The 7240-nt window shown below is 27.9% G+C and overlaps 1 long non-coding RNA gene across 1 annotated transcript; it reads left to right on the top strand.

Moving 5' to 3' along the window:
- The first annotated feature begins 814 nt into the window (after window positions 1-814).
- On the top strand, window positions 815-6707 carry LOC115034457. Its single transcript, XR_003839811.1, has 3 exons — window positions 815-1262; window positions 1336-1437; window positions 5290-6707. It is a non-coding gene; the product is annotated as an uncharacterized LOC115034457 (long non-coding RNA).
- Window positions 6708-7240: the final 533 nt, after the last annotated feature.

Genomic DNA, 7240 nt, shown 5'->3' with positions numbered 1-7240 from the left:
CGACATCAGCAAAAGATTTGCTACCTCACAAAAATACATCCACCGTCCCATCAATTTCTGACCTCTCAAACTCAATTATAACAGCCCGGGAGCATAATCAGTTCATAAATTCTCTCTTCAAATCATTCTCACTGGCAGAAGCTATCAGCTTGGAACAGTGTCATCCATTAAAGCAAAGTCAAAAAAAAAGTCAAGTATCAAGTATAAGAATTGGTAAAATAAGCATTCAGTGAAATGTTCATGTATCTACAGTTATTCGTTTTTGAATTACAACACAATAAGAAAATCGCTACGTGAGAAATCGAATGAATATCCATTGTTGTAAAAATTTGAATATCAAACGCTCATAAAAATTTGATTTGACCTTCTTGTAGACATTTTTCTTTTATAAAGTTATATAATTTTATAAGTAATCTTGTATCATATTTTAAAATCTTTAAAGAAAAATTTATAAATTTATAATATTTTAAGATCTAAAAAGAATAATTTTTATGAATTCTGAACTCAAAATTATTTGCTAATTTTTCTTGATTTTTCCATATTTTGTTAATTTTTGAACTTTAAATGCTTATAAAAAAAAACTGTGACTAAGGATTTTTAATATTGTTCAAATGTCAAAGTAACAATATAGTAGGAGCCTTGTATTAAATTTTCAAGTATTTTTACCCTAGAAATAATGTTTTATTGAAATTCATAGAAACAAAAGCTAATAAAATTGGAAACTGAAAATCTGTAAACATTTTAATAGATAATAGTATAATGTTGCCAATTGCCGAACGCTCAGTACATTTGTATTGATTCATATTATTGACACAAAATATTTTAGTCACATGTCTTAAATTAAACATAATATTATGATTTATATGTTCTATGGTGCTATCTATACTAAGTTTAGCTACTAATGAACCTGCAAGCGTTATTAGATTGTTTTTAATAATATTATATGTACATTTTTTTATGCATTGCAGATCACAAAGATTTCTGTAGAAAAACATACGTTTTATCAATATACCGCACGGACTAAGATAGACTCTATCTATATATAAGTTCTATGGATTTATCAAATTTAATAATATATTTTATAATATCTATGGCAATCGTCAATTGTCAAAATTTTTCGGCGACGATTAACAATTCTATTAATTTCAGCAAATACTATTGTATTATAAGTATAATATAATATTGTATTTGATTTGAGTGAACAAAAAAATAATTAGCAATCAATATAGACGGACAGTTCGTTGAGCCGTATATATCACGATGTAAGTTTTAATACAAACTCGCACATTTCGTTATGATCAGGTTATTTTCATAAAATATTTCGATACTTTCAAGTTTCAGTTCGGAGCGAGATGAAGATGGATGAAGATAACTGTTTCTTCGGCGACGGTGGCACTGTAGCTATATAGGTTTCACCGGAAGAGTCGATGTTTACGCGTAAGTTTATTTTCATATTATTACTATTTTACATTTACTTTTTAGATTTAAATTAAAAATTTATTGTCACGTAAAATCTGTTAACTGGGTGACTTAGAAGCATTTATAAGTTTAATCGCAAAAGCGCAATATATAAAATACGCGAGACCGAACAGTCCAAAGCCCGTCTTCGTTTCACCACGCTAAGTTTAATACGTACGTTTTTGCATAATGTATATAATAATATTAATATTATGTACATAATCTATATACCTATCGGTGAAGTAGCCAGGGGAGGGGCTAAGGGGGCTGCAGCCCCCCCCAAAATGTTAACAAAATTAAAAATTATTTCAATGGTCTATGATAGTTGCTCAAAAAGTCTTAAATTGTATTTAAAATATTAAAAAATATACTATAAGTATTAACACTTTTTAGCTATCTATCTTTGCTAGTACGTATATTTTAATGTGTAAAAGTGTAAAAGGCGATGAGCCCCCCCCCCCCACCCCCGAAAAAATCCTGGCTACGCCACTGATACCTATACTATACGCCGGGTATCACCTTAGATTTGCGCGAAGTATTTAAAACAATATAACGTTATTAATCTTTATATATTATATACATAAATCCATTATATACCTCATAAATTTCATTAGCATACTTACACTTTATTAGTGTAGTTTATACCCTAGATGGCTAAATATAGATATTAAATGTTTTGCAATTATATATTTTACTATAGGTAATTATTGATTTCCATTATAACATAATATAACAAAACATTTAAAATTAAATTAGTTGTTATCGCAAGACAGACAGTCTTAAAACAAATACTTTTCTGGGCGTTTTCAAAACGGATTATGTATACTAGTATCGATTTTATTAAATTACGTGTAAAAGCACCGGGACAAAGTGCATACAGCATTTAAAAAATTAAAAACATAAAATAAAATATTAAATAATGTTGTAGTAAAAGCTGGAAACTGTAGTTTATTCTTATTTATAATCCAATTAATGTAATGGGGAATGTAACTATTAAATTCATCATTGAATGATTATTCATAAGTCATAGATCACTTGATATTAAATCTAAATTGAATTAAGAATAATTAAAAAACATTTTGTAAAAGGAACAAGATTACTGCTAATATTACTGCTAAGTCTTAATTATTATTAACAAATAAATTCAAATAATAGATATTTTAATAGCTTTTTACTATCAACATTCAGTGTTAAATAGTTTCTGATAGATTTATATATATGTAAATATCTTCTATAAAATGTTGTTATTCATATGAAAAAATCCTAACAATTTAATGCAAGGATACTCACAATTTAATCTTACAGCGGCCTTAAAAAACCTTAAAGACATTTGTACATCAGTTATGCACTACACCTACTAAATTAAAATCTTACAAAATGTAATTCCCTATTATGGTATAGGTACTAATACAAACAATAAACTGTTATCCGAAAACACGATTTCGTATTGGTACCTATAATTGTTATTTACTAAATACCTACAACTAAACTAAAAATAAACACATGATTACATACTGAGTGCATATAATAAAATATTATATATGAAAATTGAATCATTATTACGTATACCTACTTATCGTTTACACAGACCACAAGAAAAAATAATTTAAAAAAACTACAAAATTAAAGAACACTTCATTGTAAAATTAATACAGTCATCGATCCGCTCAGAATCTAAAATCTAAAATATATCCGATAAATTTAAAATAAACATATTAAATCATAATTATTAATTTTGTAATCAGCAGTATTTGGAGAAAATTATAGACTTGGAATTTTAAAAATCTAGTTTTTACTGTAAAATTGATGCATTTACTGTATATCTTTTTTGTTAGCTCTATCACATTTTTATTAAATGATTCATAAAATACAATAATATGCTCTCATAAAAATATGCTTGTACTTCTGATATTTATTCACCATCTTAATCAATAATTAAATTAATAAACGAAAATAATAATTTAAATAATACATACCTAGGTATTATGTTAATATTATTTTATTATTATAATTCAAATTCAAAATTATAAACTATTTTGGTTTATTGTCATATCAAATTTCAACGAACAAATTGATTCTTAACACGGAACTCTTTGATATAAAAAGTTGCATTATATTATATCCGTGGATTCATCATATTGACGTACCTAGTATAATATCTGTCATTTATATTCTATGGCAAATCTCAAAGTCGTTGAAGAAGACACAGTCGATTAAAAATTCTAAAATTTCAATATGCAAAGCAGATATGTGCATAAAACTTACTGCGTTCCGCATAATTTTATTTTTCATAAATCACAATATAATTTTAAGTTGTGTATTCTGGAGCGTTTCCTCATCGGCGTCGCAGTTTACACACGTCACGGACTTCACCGAAACAGTCGATAATTAAAGAAGGTTTGTTTTCATATTCTTTTGGGGCTTAAATGTACTTTTAAGACTTAAAATAATTATTTAATGTCACGAAAATGTGCTATCCAAGTGTTGTAGGCGCATATTTTAGTTCCGAACTAGAAATTTATAAAATACCCGAGATATAAACGTCGTCGTCGTTTTTCCAGTCCCTAATCGTACAATACTTATAATTAACAGGTGCATACCTATATAGGGTACTTGAAATATATATATATGTTTTGGTTTAATTTATATAAATATATGTTATTACTGATAATAGTCGTGATACAATTTTAATTTATAACTGGTGATTTTTTTTCCAAATACAACGTTATAAGTTATAAGTAACCATTAATTTAGTGTCACATACTTAACTTCCATTGTTCATCTAATATCTGTATCATAGGGATTAGGGACGTATAACCATGTACACATAAAAGTAATGGTCACAGAATGGTCAACTGCCTATCCTGACGTGTGCGCACATATTATAATTAATAATATATACTCATATACTCGTATAGTCATATAGCCTTATAGGTACATAATATATAAATAGTGTAATACATATACGAATGCGTTACCTATTATATGTCCCCAAAAATTTAACAGTTATTATTATATCTATTTATTTTTTACACATTGGTAGGTACATTACAAGAACATACACAATGTTCCAAACATTATTAATCAATATATAATTTATTGGTATGGTATTAAATAAATTTATTGAAATAAAATAAACATACCTATACTGTAATTATTAGTAATAAGAATAAATCCATGTATAAATTATTAAAATACTTACGAACAAACGAATAACGATCCTGAGTAAAGACAGTAATAACTAATAAATAATATTGTGATTTTCGTGTGAATATCTGACTACAAAATATTTTGCAAATTGTCTAGATTATGATGAATTTTTTAGAAATTTGAATCTTAAATGCTTATAAAAAAAACGTGCCTATATATTTCTAATAGTTATCTGCTATTATACAACTCACGAGGAACTTTGTGTTATTTTTAAGCTTTTTGACCCAACGAATAATATTTTATTGACATTTATAGAATACAGAAGTAGAAACATTTCATAATTAAAATGTCTATAAATCACTGAAAACTAGTCGAAATATTTTGAACATTTTGTAATGTATAGAAAATGATAGTTTAAATATTTAATTTACATTTTAAATACCGACAGTTTGTAGTTGTTGAATAACAACAAGAGAAGAAAATCGTTTTACGAGAATCATATACACATCATTGTAAAATCAAAACATTCATTGCTTCCGAAGTCCGCTCTAAAATACAAACTATTAACTAACACATAATAGTTAGGTACATTATACATATATGTATAAAATATAATATCTGTAACGCTTAGGCCATAAGAATGTCGTTGAACATTTTACTGCAGGCTGCGTATTATTTCAGAAATGGTATTCGTCAGTGAAGATTTTCAACTGGGAATAATATATATCATAAGCAGACTGAAATGTGCGAACGTTGCAGTGTTTCGAAGACTCAAGTTTTATAGCAGATTTTCATTCGGACACGGGGTATGTATTTACTTATTTTTCAGTAGGTTTCTTTTTATTATTGTTAATTGATCAGGGGATGTGTTGCTCACAATTTTTCAATTATTTGTGCTGTAACTATACTGGTATAACACTATTCTGGCTATCAATAAAGTCGTGATAAAAATTAGGAAAATTTTGATATTTTTTTGTTATGTAATTCTTTTGGGTAGATAATTGGCTCAATGATATTTAAATATTTTCACCGATGATCAAGTACAATGACTTGTATGTGACTAGAGACTGAGTGAATAGGAATTAGGAAGTATATGATATGGCGAGGATAAGGAAAGAGGTCAACAGGATTTCAGAATGTTTCGCGTATGAAAGGAAAAGACGAAAAAAAATGTAAGGTATGGTTAGGTTAGCGGATTGTGTTTAGCAGATATGAGAATATTAAGTTGGGTGTGTATGGGGCAAAAGAAGATGTAATAGGAAATTTATTAATTAAAGGAAGTGTAGTGTTGTGGAGAGGCATATATGTACTGTAGTGAATATAAGAGAGATTAGATTGAGGTAGACCGAAGTCACTGTATGATAAGGGTATAGTGAGAGCGAATAAAGAAGTAAATGTAGAGGGAAAGTGAAGGTTGAGAAGACTTAAAAAGAGATGGATAGACAGAATACCCATCATATATGAAAGTGTGGAAAGAGGGTGGCTGACTCTGTATAGTTGTGTGAGAAGGGGGAAGAAGGACTTGAAGGAGTGTGAAGGGCCAATAGTTAGGTTAACAATGTCGAATATGTAGGAAAGAATCTTGAATTGCAAAGGCCACTCGACTCTTTGTCTGAAACTACCAAGTTGATATAGTTATTAGGACACTTTGAATAAAAAGATCCTGAGTTGGTTGCCTAAATTCAGTGTTTGATTATCAAGTTGATCTTTTGATTGTAGACACCTTAAGCTTAGATCAATTAATACTATAGATGGAGCCATACCTAGCTCACTCGTATAAACAATTTGAAGCACATAATATATGCCACGAGTCTCTGACATTTTTATGGATACATATCAATTCACATAGATAAATATGAGACATTTCTCTTCGCGTACGTATCTTAGTCAGATACTTGTCGCTAATATGTGCTTTAAATTATCTGAATATGGGCCCATTCGTAGTATATGATCTAAGATTAGGTTAATAATAATAACTGTGATCACAACTTGAAAGTATAATTGGATGTTAATTGTAAAAGTTATAAGTATTAATGATTTATCAGCATGTATCGAATTCGTCTTACAAGTTACAAGTGTGTATCAGTTTCAGCAGATCTTATTTGGCATTATAAATAATAATAATACATTAGTCGAATATAGGCACAATTAAATCAGAGTATTTAAATATTAGCTATGTAATTGCATACTATAATATACCATTTATATTTAACTATTTCAAATTATAATACAAGTATATGTCAAATATAGTCTCAATAGAGTTTTGAAAAAACACATATCGTTATTTTTAAATAATTAAAATTGTCACAAAAATAATTATTATTATAATACAAGTATACCTACGTCAGGTTTTAAAAAATCAAAAAAACAGTTTTGACAAAAGTGTACCTACTAGTTTCATTGGAAATTGTTCGTTGAAAGGAGAATGGAAAGATCGATCGACAATTGACGATTATCAACAACTATTGAATATTATCGACAGAGTCGTTCCGTTAAGATTTGGCGTCCATGGCTAAATTAAAAATATTTGCCCCCTGTTTTATTTATCATTAATCATAAATCATAATGCATTTCATTTCTATTTAATTAAATGTAAGCCCATTTAGACATACTTGTTTGTACGGTGTTCATT

Source organism: Acyrthosiphon pisum, chromosome A3, assembly GCF_005508785.2.
Source record: "Acyrthosiphon pisum isolate AL4f chromosome A3, pea_aphid_22Mar2018_4r6ur, whole genome shotgun sequence".
In the NCBI taxonomy this organism is placed as follows: domain Eukaryota; kingdom Metazoa; phylum Arthropoda; class Insecta; order Hemiptera; family Aphididae; genus Acyrthosiphon; species Acyrthosiphon pisum.
This window is presented reverse-complemented; position numbering and strand designations above follow the sequence as displayed.